Here is a 16,775-nt window from a genome sequence, read left to right as displayed (position 1 = left end):
TGGGGATGTAATGTACAGCATAGTGACTATAGCTAATACTGTACTGCACATTTGAAAGTTGCTGAGAGCAAATCTTAAAAGTTCTCATCACAAGAAAAAAAATCCGTAACTATGTATGGTGATGGATGTTATCTATACTTATTGTGGGGATCATTTCTCAATATATATAAATATCGAATCTTTTTGTTGTATGCCTGAAACTAATATAATGTTATATATCAATTATACCTCAATAAAATAATAATAATAATAAAAGTAATCTTTACATGTATCCCCCACCCCCAAAAAAATCCTGAAAGAAGCCAGAGGGAAAAAACACCTTACCTATAGAGGAGCAAAGATAAGATTTACATCCAACTTCTCCTCAGAAACCATGTAAGCAAGAAGAGAATAGAGTAAAATATCTAAAGTGTTGAGAAAAGAAGTGAAGCAAGACATTCAGGAAAATTCAAATAATACTTACATTAGACACAAAATAAAATAAAGGAAGATATATTTTTCAAACAAAACTGTATGAATGAAATCAAACACCAACAAAATTGAGAAAGGAATACCTAAGGATCATGAACCATTTATATTCCATCTGTAAGACTGTTTCTTGAATTAAACAGTAAAATATTACAGATGCTTAAATGACAACTACAGCTACAACTCAGAGGGCGATTATAGGAGATGCTCACCGTGGAAAAGAATCTCTACACCTACACAGAAAAAGTGGTTCCTCTCAGTGACACAGTGCATAAGTGTGAGAGAGAACATAGCAATATCTAAGGCTTATTGCCCATTTACCACATGTAAATTTGTTTACCTGGATTAACTCATTTAAGCGGATTAACACAACTATTCCCATTTTAGTGACATGGAAATGTTAAGCAACTTGCCCAAGGCCACACAAGTGGTGAAGCCAGGCAGCCTGGCTCCAGAGTCTACACTCCTAAGCATTGTCTGTCCTCAGTGAACTCTAAAAGGGAAGTGTACTGTTTTCCTCCCTAAAACATGTAAACTCTTTCCATATAAACTGGCTATTTTTTGAGGTACCAGTTTGAGTTACCAATTCAAATGACTATCATTACTCAGGCTTACAAAAGATAAAATTACACCTTTTAAACATTTCTAATCCAAATTTCTTGCAATTTTTCCAAATAAAATGATTTTATTTGAAATTTTTAAAACAGATAATTTTCAATTTCTATCATTTCTTGAGGTTGAATCCCAGAAAACTTCTAACTCCCATGTAAAGAAATTTCCTTGCATTAATTTACTTAAATTTATTTCTTTCAAATTTAAAAGAGTGTTTCTTAATGTTGACTAAGTCCATATTTATAAAGCTCACAACATTCAAGATTTTATAAATTACAAGTCCTCTATTCTAAGGCAATGCTTTCCTAATTCTTAAGATTCTATTCAAAATATTTTTAATATGAGTGCTTTCAATCACTTTGATATTATCATTTCTCTGGAAGTTTTCCAACTTTATTATTTCTTTTTTTAACTAAATCCAGTTCTTCCAATATGAGTATACTATGGTTTTATACAAGAGTAAAATTATGTGCTTTGTTTTATTTCTAAAACAATTCCTGATGCTGTTCAATAGTTTATTGGTTGTGAGGATGATAAGCAAGTCATTGGTCTATGATTTAAGAAATAGTCATCAATTCCAAGTTCTCCATTATAGTGAAATACAGAATTGAGATTACTCTCTCTAAAATGTATTGATTTACCAAATACATGTGAAGATTGTGCTATGTACAAAGCACCATTGAAATATAGAGTTAGCCACAGAGACACTAATACTCTAGTAAAGAAACATCATGAATAAGTATAACAAAGAGAATGTCAGATAAATCATTTCCAAGTAAATGCTTTCTTTATTCATTAAGTTTAGATATTATAAAGCAATATCAAATGTATTTGTTTTCCTAACTCTTATCATTCTTGGCTGGGGTCAAAAATAAATCTCTATTTTTTTATCTAACATTTTCTTTATAAATTGCCCACTACCCGTGGTTGTTTCAATTAAACAACTGTTACATACTTTAGCTTAAAAGAAGGAAGAGGAAGAAGAGAAGGAGGAAAAAAATATCGTGAAAGAGAAAAACCATTGAGCAATTTGATCTAAGGGCTATTAATGGTTTTACTGTTATTAGTTCAGTGAATAAATTACTATGGTAAAAATAGCTGATTTATAGACTCACAATTATATTTAATGTCTGCTCAGTTCCAGAGAGTTGAACTGCAAGGTACTTCTAATAGTTTTACTCATACATAGGAACCACCTTGTCCAGGTGGAGTGTTTCATGTAATACAGTTGCTGTGACAGCACTGACAGGCCCTTTTCCCACAAGTTTTCCCAGCAGCAATTTGAGGTTCAATAAATTGTAAATCTGGTAAGCCAACAATGTATTACAATAGTAATAACAAGTAAATATTCACATAAGTCAATAAAATAACTCTTCAATGGTACTTTTACACTGGTCACATATTTAAGCCAGAATAAGAATAAACATACAGCTAAAAGAAATATAAGCCAACTGAATCAAACAAATAGTATATTTCCTACTTACTTTTCAACATTTACTGACTTTTAACAATGTGAAGGTGCTGTAAATAACATAAATTTTATGAATAGTTTCAAAACTATAGACTGAAAATGCAAAGTGATGAATCATATAAAAACTCCCAAAGAGAAAGAATACAACACTTTCACTAGAAAGATATGTATTTCCAGCCCTCGAAGGCCAGATATATAAATACCTGAGAGCGCTTAATTATTTTCCCACAAAACAAATGGGTCCTGAACATCCTGGAGTAAAGGAAAGGATAAAATTTTTAAAATAAGCTTTGAAATTATTTGAAATGACATCAGGGGAAGAGAAAGGATACACAGAAACAAAATAGAGGACATAAAAATAATAACAGTATTGTCTGCTCATTGTGTGCCAGTGAACGGTGCTAAGTAATTTACATACATCAGATTCTCACACTGATGCTCGAAGGTTAGTATTCCTATCCTTTAACATATTAGAAAACTGAAGCTCAGAGAAGAACGTCACAACAGCAAACAAAAGAGCTAGGACTTGAACTTGGGCCTCTCTTATTCTAAAAACGTTATTCTTAACCACTACATTATGCTACCTATTTAGCAAGCAAAAAGAAGTAGAAAGTCCTCACTCTTAATTTTTTGTGGCTTTTTATTTTGAAGAAATTTCAAGCATACCTAGGTGTTGCAAGAATAGGAGAAGAGAGAGAATAATTAAACAAATATGATAAAATGTCAACAATTGGGGAATCTGGGAGAAGGATCATTAGAGAGTAAGTTTGCAGCCATGATACCTCATTACCTCAAAATACTTCAATGAGTATTTCCTAAAAACAAGAACATTCTCTTTTATAAACACAGTATAGTTGTCAAAATTAGAGAACTAATATTGATACAATACTATTATCAAATCTACAAACCTTATTCAAATTTCACCAATTGTCTTAATAATGTCAAGAATAGAGCCAAGAAGTATTGCAATCTAGGATCCTGATATCCAGCATCACATATTGCATTCAGCTGCCACATCTCTTGAATCTCCTTTAATCTGAAACAGTTGCTTCTTTGTCTTTCACAACCTTATCTTGACAAGCCAATTACTTTGTAGAGTGTCCCTCAATTCTGTTTTTGTCTGATAGTTCCTGATGATGAGATTCAGGCTACACATCTTTGGTTAGAATTCTATGAGTGATGTTGTGTCTTTCCCAGCATCAGAAGGTACATGATGTCACTTTGCCTCACTGCTGGTGATGTTAATTTATCACTTGATTGGGTGGCTTCTATCAGATTTCTCCACTGTAACTTGTTATTTTTCTCTTTGTAATTAATGCATAATTTGTGGGGAGATACTTTGAGACTGTGTAGATATCCCGCTTTCATCAAACTATCACACAGTAGTTTTAGCATGCATTGATAATTCCTACCTGAATGAAACGTTACCTTGATGGTTACTAGTTTGAGGCTGTAAAAAAATACAAATATTCAGGTCCTGACTGAGTACTCATGTAGAGATGTGTAATGGTTGGTTTTTAAAACCACTTGAGGAAAAAGTTAGATAATGGGAAGAACTTTGTGTAATTATAGCTGTGTTTCCTGCCAATAACACTGCTATAGTCAGAGGCCTGGAAGCTTTTTCCTTTTAGTTCTTATAGAAAAACAGCCACTAAATACGAAAATTTTTTTAAAGAAAAGAACATTTACCAATATTATGAAAACACTCTGTTCTCAAAGTATTTTCAGCATTAACACTTTCCAACCAAAATCAGCCCTTCTAGAATAACTGTTAAACAGAGAGAGTACCTGACATCCAGTCAGAACAGGTCAGTTCTCAGCCACCAGACCATATGAGCCCTTAGACAAATGATGTAAACTCATTTGGCCTGAGCTTCCTGTTCTATAAAAAAAAGGGGTTTAGGGGCTGGCCCGGTGGCACAGCGGTTAAGTGCGCACACTCCACTTCAGCGGCCTGGGGTTTGCTGATTCAGATCCCAGGTGTGGACATGGCACCGCCTGGCAAGCCATGCTGTGGTAGGTGTCCCACACATAAAGTAGAGGAAGATGGGCACAGATGTTAGCTCAGGGCCAGTCTTTCTCAGCAAAAAAGAGGAGGATTGGCAGCAGATGTCAGCTCAGGGCTAATCTTCCTCAAAAAAAAACAAACAAACAGGGGTTTGGTTTGTGCTAGTGGTTCTTGACTTTGGGCGCATGACATATGATATAGCTTTTAATAAATACTGATATCTGACCCAACCTCCAGAGATTCTGACTTAATTGGCCTGGGTGCATCTCTCCAGGTGATGCTGATGCATAAAAACCACTAGATTAGGTGATTTCTGAGATGCCTCTAGCTCTGATTCTATGATTATGTTGTTCTATTTCTCCTTCCCATAGCAAACCAGAGAGGTAGTATATCATTCCACCTCTCATTCTCCTCTATTCTTAATATGAATTTCTGACCTGTGCTCCAGGTAGTGATTTTCAAACTTTAATGGTGAATGGTAAATAGTTAGAAAAATCACAGATTCCTAGGACCCGCCCCATAAAATTCTGATGCAGTAGACCTGGGATATTGTCCAGGCACCTGCATTTTTTTACAAGCACCCAGATGATTCTGATGTCCCTGGTTGAGAACTACACTTTCAGAAAGAGTGTCAGGGTGAATAATATGCAACCTCAACGCTGGTGTTTTACCTGAGGAAGTTTCAGGATTCTGGTCCACTCTAGAATACAATTTCTGGCTAAATTCTGAACTAGGTGCAGTGACTCCAGATCCTGAGCCTCATATCTCTGAGCTTTCCTCTTCATGCAAGCCCCAGTCATGTAGCCAGGATCCTTGCTTTCATCAAAACCTGCTCTGAATAGGTAAGGGAAAGAGGATTAGAATTCAGAGTAGGACAACAATTTCTGCAAATACATAAAAACAGAAAAATTACAATGAAAACAGAGAGCTGTTGGTCAAGGTGGTGGCATAGGTGGACTCTGAACTTACTTCCTCCCATGGACACAATCAATTTACAACTACTCTGGGAACAATTGCCCTGGAGAGAGAACTGAAAACTAGGTAAAAAGAACCCCTGCAATAAGGGACAGTCCTGACTGAGGTGGAAGAGGCAGAAATTCCTGTCTGAATAACAAAAAAAAAGCCACCTTTGCAAGCTATGGTGCTTCATGGCTGACCAGGAGCAATCCTAAGGCATGCAGCCTTCCCTGGAGGAGTAGGGGACTTAAGTAGGGGAGCATTACCACTATAAGCATCCTTTGGACTCAGCACAACTGAGACGAGCATCATAATATCTGGCTTTGCTGGCCACTAACCAAAAAGGGGAATACCCCCAGAAAAGCTATCAGACATAAGGGGAAAAAAGGCAACACTTAAAGGGCCCAAGCACATATTTACCCATTTCAGAAAGCAGCCTAAAACCACCAAAAGGAAAGGTGCATGGTCCTGTCATGAAACGAGACTCACCTGATAGGCTCTGGGTGCACCTCAGTGAGAGGTGAGACCTCTCCAGGGACTGAGACATTGGCAGCAGCCATTATTGTCACCTAGTACAGGTCTGCTGACACAGATGCTGGCAGACGCCATTGGAGTTCTTCCCCTGGCCTGTTAGCCCAGGGTCTGCCCCACTCACTACAGCACCAATTTAATCCAGCTCAGCCAGGGCAGGCAGCCTGCACTGGGGATGGGCCCCACCCAACAGCAAGCCCTCAGGCAACTTGTGGGCCTGCACAGGCTAGGTGTCTAGATCCTCTGCAGCCCAGCAAATGGGTCCACCTGTATGGAGAAGGGCATGCACGAGGAGCGGGTGGAGTGTGTGGGGCATTGGTGGCATGCATGGGGCCTCTGCAGTGGGGTGGACTGGATCTGATTCAGGGGGTCAGGATGCACACACAAGGCAGGATGATGTTGCCAGTGTGTGCGGCCCTGTGGGCTCTGGGACTTGTAAACTGCAGGAGATTTGTGCTTCTCAAACAACCACATAGGGGATTGGACCCACCTTCCAAAGTCTGAAACAATTGGGTGCTCCCATCCCTGGGGCCAGCCCCACTCAGCTACAATCCTGAGAGAGCTGACAAGAGCCTTGCAGGCTACAGGCCTACAGCAATTGTAAGCCCGTGAGCCTAGCAACCAGCCATGCTAGGGGCCTACTCACTTCACAGAAAACCTGCAACAGGAATGTGCTATTAAACCTTGCAGACAACTGTGCTAGGGCTCCCCACACATGATAAAGTTACTGAAGGGTCCATAGCAGCCACATGCAGCTGAGAATTATAACCAGCCAGCCAGGGGGGCAGCCTAGACTCCCTGGGCACCTGCAGCAAGAGTAACCCTGCCACAACAGGACACACGTAGGTCACAAAGGGGTCACTCCTGGAACATTTGGACCTGGTGACAACAGGGAAGCACACTGCTGGGCCTCATAAGACATCTCTTACATAAGGCCACCTTTTAAAGATCAGGAGACAAGCTGACCCACCTAATACATAAATATAAGCACAGAGAAAGAAGCAAAATGAGGAGGCAAGGCATATGTTCCAAGTAAGGTAACAGGACAAAACCCCAGAAAAAGAACTAAATGAAACAGAAATAAATAATCTACCTGACAAAGAGTTCAAACAAAAAGTCATAAGGATGCTCAATGATCTTGGGAGAAGAATGGATGAACTCAGTGAGAACATAAAAAAAGAATTGGAAAACTTAAAAAGGAACCAATAAGAAATGAATACAATACTGGAGTTGAAAAATTCACTAGAGGGACTCAATAACAGAGTAGATGATACAGAAGAATGGATCCACAAACTGGACAAAAGACTAGAGGAAATTACCCAAGCTGAAAAGATAAAAAGAAAAAAGAATTAAAAAGAACACGAACAGGGGCTGGCCCCGTGGCCGAGTGGTTAAGTTCGCGTGCTCTGCTGCAGGCGGCCCAGTGTTTCGTCGGTTCGAATCCTGGGCGCGGACATGGCACTGCTCGTCAGACCATGCTGAGGCAGCGTCCCACATGCCACAACTAGAGGAACCCACAACGAAGAATACACAACTATGTACCGGGGGGCTTTGGGGAGAAAAAGGAAAACATAAAGTCTTAAAAAAAAAAAAAAAAAAACAAGCTCACTATTAGTGAGATAAATTTAAAAAGAAAAAAAAAAAAAAAGAACAAGAACAGTCTAAGGGACCTCTCAGACAACATCAAATTCACTAACATTCATATTATAGGTGTCCCAGAAGGAGAAGAAAGAGGCAAAGGAGCAGAGAATCTATCTGAAGAAGTAATAGCTAGAGCAAACCTGGTGACGTAGGGGCTATTCAGGGTCTTTTGATGTTCCATATAAATTTTACAATTCTTTGTTCTGTTTCTGTGAAAGAGGTTTTTGGAACTTTGATAGGGATTGCATTGAATCTGTCAATTGTTTTAGGAAGTATGGACATTTTAACTATGTTAATTCTTCCAATCCAAGAGCACAATCCCATTTACAATTCCAACAAAAAGAACAAAATATCTAAGAACATACTTAACCAGAGGTAAAAGATCAGTACGCTCTTCGATATCAATCTTAGCAGCATATTTTCAAGTACCATATCTAACTGGGCAAGGGAAAGAATAGAAAAAACAAACAAATGTGACTACATCAAACTAAAAAGCTTCTGCACAACAAAGGGAACCATCAACAAAATGAAAAGACAACCTAACAATTGGGAGAAGATATTTGCAAACCATACATCTCATAAGAGGTTAATATGAAACATATATAAAGAACATCTCATGAACATCTCAACAGCAAAAAAACTAACAACCCAATTAAAATATGGGCAAAAGATCTGAACAGACATTTCTCCAAAGAAGATATACAGATGGCCAACAGGCACAATGAAAGTATGTTCAACATCATTAACTATCAGGGAGATGCAAATCAAAACTGCAATGAGATATCACCTCATTCCCATCAGCATGGCTATAATTAACAAGACAGAAAACAATAAGTGTTGGAAAGGATGTGGAGAGAAGTGAACTCTCATACACTGCTGATGGGAGTGCAAACTGGAGTGACCACTACGGGAAACAGTATGGAGGCTTTCTCAAAATTCAGAATAGAACTACCATACAATCCAGCTATGCCACTGCTGGGTATTTATCCAAAGAACACGAACACATGAATGCGTAAAGATACATGCACCCCTATGTTCATTGCAGCATTATTCATAATAGCAAAGATTTGGAAGCAAACTAGGTTCCCATTAAGGAATGAATGGGTAAAGGAGATGTGGTAAATATACACAACAGAATACTACTCAGCCATAAGAAATGATGACATCTGGCCATTTGTGACAACATGGATGGACCTTGAGGGTATTATGCTAAGTGAAACAAATCAGAGGGAGAAAGTCAAATACCATATGATCTCACTCATAAGTAGAAGATAAAAACAAGAACAATCACATAGAGACAGAGATTGCATTGGTGGTTACCAGAGGGGAATGGTGAAGGGAGGATGGCACACGTATATGGTGATGGATGTTAATTAGTCTTTGGGTGGTGAACATGATGTAATCTACACAGGAATAGAAATATAATGATGTACACTTGAAATTTATGTAATGTTATAAACCAATGTTATTGTAATAAAAAAGTAAAATACATAAAAATTTTAAGTGAAATAGAGACTAAAAATTCAGTAGAAAGGATCAATGAAACTAAGAGCTGGTTCTTTGAGAAGATAAACAAAATTGACAAACTCTTAGCCAGACTTACTAAGAAAAAAAGAGGGAGTGCAAATAAATAAAATTAGAAATGAGGGGCTGGCCCAGTGGCAGAGTGGTTAAATTCGCACGTTCCGCTTCTCGGTGGCCCAGGGTCCGCCGGTTCAGATCCCGGGTGCGGACATGGCACCACTTGTCAAAAGCCAAGCTGTGGTAGGCGTTCCACATATAAAGTAGAGGAAGATGGGCATGGATGTTAGCTCAGGGCCAGTCTTCCTCAGCAAAAAGAGGAGGATTGGCAGTAGTTAGCTCAGGGCTAATCTTCCTCAAAAAAAAAAAAAAAAAAGGAAAGAAATGAAAGAGGAGAACTTACAACAGATACCAAAGAAATAAAAAGGATTATAGGAGAATACTATGCAAAACTATATGCCAACAAATTGGATAACCTAGAAGAAATGGATAAATTCTTAGACTCTTACCTCCCAAAACTGAATCAAGAAGAAATAGAGAATCTGAATAAACCAATCACAGGTAAAGAGACTGAAAGAGCAATCAAAAACCTCCCAAAATGCAGAAGGCTTCTCTGGAGAATTCTTCCAAATATTCAAAGAAGATTTAATACCCATCCTTCTCAAACTATTTCAAAAAATTGAAGATGGAACACTTCCTAACTCATTCTACGAGGCCAAATATTACCCAATACCAAAACCAGGCAAGGACAACACAGAGAAGGAAAATTACAGGTCAATTTTGCTGATGAACATAGATGCAAAAATCCTCAACAAAATATTGGCAAATCAAATACAGTAATGCATTGAAAGGATCATACACCATGATCAAATGGGATTTATACCAGAGATGCAGGGATGGTTCAACATCTACAAATCAATCAGTGTGATACACCATATTAACAAAATGAGGAATAAAAATCATGTGATTATCTCCATAGAGACTTGGAAAGCATTTGACAAAATCCAACATCCATTTATGATAAAAACTCTCAATAAAATGGGTATAGAAAGAAAGTACCTCAACAAAATAAAGGCCATATATGACAAACGCACAGCCAACATCATAATTAATGGTGAAAAACTGAAAGCCATCCCTTTGAGAACAGAAACAAGACAAAGGTGCCCACTCTTGCCTCTCCTATTCAACATAGTGCTGGAGGTTTTGGCCAGAGCAATAAGGCAAGAAAAAGAAATAAAAGGTATCCAAATTGGAAAGGAAGAAGTGAAACTCTCGCTGTTTGCAGATGACATGATTCTATATATACAAAACTCTAAAGAATCCACCAGAAAACTATTAGAAATAATCAACAACTACAGCAAAGTTGCAGGATACAAAATCAACTTACAAAAATCAGTTGCATTTCTATACACTAAAAATGAACTAGCAGAAAGAGAAGTCAAAATATAATCCCATTTATAATCACAACAAAAATAATAAAATATCTAGGAATAAATTTAGCCAAGGATGTAAAAGACCTAGACACTGAAAACTATAAGACATTGTTGAAAGAAATCGAAGAAGACAAAGAAATGGAAAGATATTCCACGCTTATGGTTTGGAAGAACAAATATAGTTAAAATGTCCATATTACCTAAAGCAATCTACAGATTCAATGCAATCCCAATCAGAATCCCAATGACATTTTTCACAGAAATAGAACAAAGAATCCTAAAATCTATATGGAACAAGAAAAGATGCCAAATAGCCAAAGCAATCCTGAGAAAAAAGAACAAAGCTGGAGGAATCACAATCCCCGACTCTAAAATATACTACAATGCTATAGTAACCAAGACAGCATGCTACTGGCACAAAAATGGACACACAGATCAGCAGAACAGAATTGAAAGCCCAGAAATAAAACCACACATCTATGGACAGCTAATCTTTGATAACGGAGCCAAGAACACACAAGGGAGAAAGGAAACTCTTCAATAAATGGTGTCAGGAAAACTGGACAGCCACATGCAAAAGAATGAAAGCAGACTATTATCTTACACCATACACAAAAATTAACTCAAAATGGATTAAAGACCTGAATGTAAGACCTGAAACCATACAATCTCTAGAAGAAAATATATGCAGTCCACTCTTTGGCATCACTCTTAGCAGCATCTTTTCGAATACCATGTCTACTCAGGCAAGGGAAACAAAAGAAAAAATAAACAAATGGGACCACATCAGACTAAAAAGCTTCTGCAAGGGAAAGGAAACTCTTAACAAAACGAAAAGACAATGCACCAACTGGGATAAAATATTTGCAAACTGTATATCCGACAAGGGGTTAATTTCCAAAATATGTAAAGAATTCATACAACTCAAAACATTTTTCCAACGAAGACATACTTGGCTAATAGCCACATGAAAAGATGTTCAACATCACTAATTATTAGGGAAATGCAAATCAAAACTACAATGAGATGTCACCCTACACAGGTCAGAACAGCTATAATTATCAAGACAAAAACAACAAATGTTGGAGAGGTTGTGGAGAAAAGGGTACCCTCATACACTGCTGGTGGGAATGCAAACTGGTGCAGCCACTCTGGAAAACAGTATGGAGATTTCTCAAAAAATTAAAAACAGAAATACCAGACAAGCCAGATATCCCACTACTGGATATTTATCCAAAGAACTTGAAATCAACAATTGAAAGAGATTTATGCACCCCTATGTTCACTGCAGCATTGTTGCACAATAGCCAAGACACAGAAGCAACCCAAGTGCCCATCAACTGATGAACAGATAAAGAAGATGCGGTATGTATATATACAATAGAATACTACTCAGCAATAAAAAAAAAGACAAAATAGTCCCATTTGCAACAACATAGATAGATGGGTATGATGTTAAGTGAAATACGCCAGACAGAGAAAGACAAATACTGCGTGATTTCACTCTTAATGTGGAAGATAAACACATGGATAAAGAGAACAGATTAGTGGTTACTAGAAGGGAAGGGGGTTGGAGGTTGCATGAAAAGGGTAAAGGGACACATATGTGTGGTGACAGATAAAAATTAGACTATTGGTGGTGAGCATGATGCAGTCTATACAGAAACTGATAAATAATAATGTACACCTGAAATTTAAAATAATAATAATATTAAGAGCACTACAGTCCAAAATAGACTAGGTTTCTGAAAAATGCTAAGAACAGAAGGAGATTCAGAATTATGTTCAGAGCCAGACAATGAAGGAAGATGTAGTTTTCCTCTTTAGAAGAATAGTAAGCTGCAAAAAGAAAGAGAAATTAAGGAATGCTTACTTTGCTTTCATCTTCTCAATCAAGGAGAGTAAAATCCAAATAAGAAAGAGTAGAACACATATTGGAAGAGGGAAATAAAATCCTAAACAGAAGAGATTGCAGCATTGTCTCATTCTGGTTAGTCACTTCCTAGTTCCCAACATTTCCTCCTAGCCGCAAATTTTATTCTGCTATTTAAAGAGTAAGAGAGATTTTCTTGAGCTCAAAATAAGGAAGATTTATTTTTAGTAAAAATGATGTCAATCACAGTGCCTGCGTCACCTATAGCCTTTATAACTAAAAACATCCTAGCCCTTTCTGAAGAGGTAGCCCTATTTAGATCACATAACCTTGCCCTCTGGATAACTCTGATTAGGCCAAGGGTGTGACCTTGGCCAAATTACGCCAATCCATTGGCTGAACAATGAAGTAATTTGAAGCAAAATGGTTTGAGCTAAACCAATCAGATTATCTCATAATATTATTTCAGAAGCTTGAACATATTGATAACAGTTATCAATAGATGTTAATGCTTAAAGAATTCCTATAGACAGACTTTCCAGCGTAGAATCAAGGCCATGAGGGAGTCATGGCAAACTGAACAAATAAGAAAATCTAAACTATGAGTAAGCAGAGACTGTAAAGTAGAGAAAAGATACATGAACCTGAAGAAAAGTCTAAGTTATTAGGGACAGGGGCTGGCCTGGTGGCGCAGCAGTTAAATTCACACATTCCGCTTCTCGGCGGCCTGGGGTTCGCCAGTTCGAATCCTGGGTGCAGACATGGCACCGCTTGGCAAGCCATGCTGTGGTAGGCGTCCCACATATAAAGTAGAGGAAGATGGGCACGGATGTTAGCTCAGGTCCATGCTTCCTCAGCAAAAAAGAGGAGGACTGGCAGTAGTTAGCTCAGGGCTAATCTTCCTCAAAAAAATAAATAAATAAGTTATTAGGGACAGCAAGGATCAACCATGGGAAAACCACTGCAACCTTGGTAGTTGAGCCCTACTGGGAATATCAGTTGCTAAGGTGTTTAGACAAGCATAACATGTAGTAATCATACTTGGCCTGCCTCAGAGGTAGTTCTCTAAGTTACCACTCTGTTCTCCTAGGGCCAGAGTGTATAGCTGTCCTTGAGTTCCTAAGGAATCTATGCTTTTTCATCAATTTTCTCCTTCCATGAACCTTCTTATACTTGATAAGATAGGGAAGGTTGATATGTATGATGGCTCTGGAACCAGAAAACCTGCACTGGAGACTATTTAGGATTTAAAGAACATCCTGTAATTTCATTTTTTTAAAAGACGTTTAATTGGCCCTAGGCAGGAGAGTTCACTGCTTAATAGTGTGAGCCTGGAAACTAGTCACACCTGAGCTCCAAACCTGGCTTTTTCATAGACATACTGTCAATGTTTCGAACACAAAAACTTTTCTTCGCTACTATATACCTCGCCCACAGAAGAATACTTATCACATAGCAGGCATTCCACAAATATCTGGAAATAAATTGAATAAGTCACAAAACATATTGAAAGCCTGTTTCCTCATCTGTAAAATTATACCTCAGAGGATTGTTGTGAAGACTAAGGGAGGTAAACATTTAGTACCTCACCTGGCATGGTGAGTACTTAGACAACGCACTAATTATCAAAGTTTTTCCTGTTTTGTAGGACATTTTCAGCTAGTTTATAATTATTTTGCTTTGCAGAGTGACAGCATTCCAGCATCCTTAAAATTGAATATAAAATCTCAACATGTAATTCTACTACTTTTAAATATTTTTACATCAATCAAGAATCATATGTGTGAAATAACAGACCTCATGGCCTTTGACTCTTTCTGACAAGTTTTCATGATTTACAAAAATTGCTCGATCCATGATTGAGGCAATTGAACCAAACATGCTGTCAAAATTGATGGCAACTGTGTGACGTCAATAATGTCTCCCAAATCCCTCCAGTAAACAAGTACCAGAGTTAGCACAAAGTAGAAAGCAAATTATGGAAATACATGTGTTTGGCAGGTGGGGATAGGAATTACCATAGTAACTCTTTTATTTTTATTTTTTTTACCATAAGCCTCTGTATTTGTGCAAATGTTACATATTCGGATATGAGTTCCAAGTTAAATTTGACAGAAACTTAAATACTCTCTGAACATTAAAACTATTAATTATGACATTTTTATCAATAAGCTGAAACAAAATTTCTGCACATTTTCCATCAGGAGGCATCTTTTAAATCTACATTGCTGTTGCATGTAATTACACTCCAGATTCTTTAGCCAGAGAGAAAACACTCAGTTCATACAACCAAATGTGAATTGTCCTGAGAAACTCTGCTGGAAATCACCCTGTTCATAAGATTATGTTTATAAAGGGAATGTAGTGACCTCCATACATAGCACACATGAAATATACAAACCAACAAATTTCTGAAACATGATATGTTTCCCTCATGCTAAAAAAGAATAAATAAATTCCCAATTAATTTAGAATAATAAAACATAAATATTCAAGTGGGTTTAGACACTGTCACTTTTAAAATTGCACAAAGATCCATTTGAGGTTTTTAGATGAAGGTACATATGATTAAGCCTTATAATTTGTAAATTTAGATGTTTTTGTATTAATTGCCATTAATACTTTATATTTGTCCTCTTGGCAATTTCAAATTTCCAGTTTTAACCTTAGAGTAAGTTAAATTCCCTACCTTGGCAAAGTTAGGTGAGAGACTTTGCCATGAGAATTCAAGGTGTTAGGAAAAGATGGCAAATTGAATACATCCATCTACTTTCTCTGCATTCTTACACTCCGTTAAAAACAACAAGAAAGGAATGTTTAATGGTAAAAGCCATCAACAATGGGGAAAAATGAAAGGAAGAAAATACCAATAAAGCTCTAAAATTCAGAAAGCAAATAGACCCATAAATGACTTGGCCAATCTGAAAAAGATTTATTAAAAGCCTGTAGTGGGAAAAGATGAAAACTAACTCTATGCCATAGAATATCTCTTTTATACTCCTAATGTTGTAGTAATTATAACACTGCATTGTGATTATCTTTTATTTCTTTAAAGATTGGCACCTGAGCAAACATCTGTTGCCAATCTTCTTTTTTTTCTCTTCTGCTTTTTCTCCCCAAATGCCCCCCCGTACATAGTTGTATATTTTAGTTGTGGGTCCTTCTAGTTGTGGTATGTGGGACACTGCCTCACTGTGGCCTGACAAGTGGTGCCTTGTCCGCGCCCAGGATCCAAACCGGCGAAACCCTGGGCCTCGAAGCAGAGCGCGCAAACTTAAACACTTGGCCATGGGGTCGGCCCCTGTGATTATCTTTTTACTTGCCTATTTCCTCCACTGGACTGTGAGCCCCATGACATAGGGAATAGGGTTTAATTTTCTTTATATCCTCAGTGCTTAGCCACTGCTTGCTTGACACAAAGTAGGTGCTCATAACATAGTATGGGACTAATGAACACATACTCATTTTACTGTAATAAATAAATATTCTTGTAATTGCTGTCTCTTGCCCATTTGATGCATTCTATAAACTATAAACTGAGTACACTTAGATCATAGAATATACATTCTACGAGGTAGCCTTGAACCAATAGTCCTATTGCAAAGGTCTTGTTTCTGAAGACTCAATAACACTTTTTATAAAAGCATCCCCTAGCAAAGGTTAGTCAGTCAATAAATTGTTGTTGCATAAAAGTTCATTGTTTTGAATGGCACATGGAGGAAAAGTGAAATGACCAACATAATGAAACAACCAAGACTTAAAAAAAATACAATAAAGCAGAGGGAAGATTAATAACAAGGCAGAGGTCATTAACATTACTAAAGACTATATTCAAACTTTTCCAGGATTTTTTTTTTTTTTTGCCAAAACAAAAAAATTAAGGAATAGCAGAGGCTTTAATACACAAGACATTTCAGGGCACTTTTTAAAAAGGGAGAAGTAAATAGCTGTTCGGTAAATTTTACAAGAAAAAATGGACTACACCAGTGAAGTTATTGAGATGGATAGTTATCACAGTTGGATCAAGAAAAATTTCTTGATGAGAAAAACTAATTTTCATTCAGAAAATGGCAAGCGACTTTCTGAGAACAGATATCAGTCCATGCTGGAAAGAGAGAAAATTTTTTTCTCGAATAACATAAAATAAGTGGACAAAGAATGACACAAAATAAGGATTTCAAGTTCTTTGATTTTTTTAGTTTATTTGTTTGGTTTTGCCTTACTGTTAATGAATAGGCTTTGTTAATTCTCTTATGTCAA

Source organism: Equus caballus, chromosome 5 (assembly GCF_041296265.1).
Source record: "Equus caballus isolate H_3958 breed thoroughbred chromosome 5, TB-T2T, whole genome shotgun sequence".
Classification (NCBI taxonomy): Eukaryota; Metazoa; Chordata; class Mammalia; order Perissodactyla; family Equidae; genus Equus; species Equus caballus.
This window is presented reverse-complemented; position numbering follows the sequence as displayed.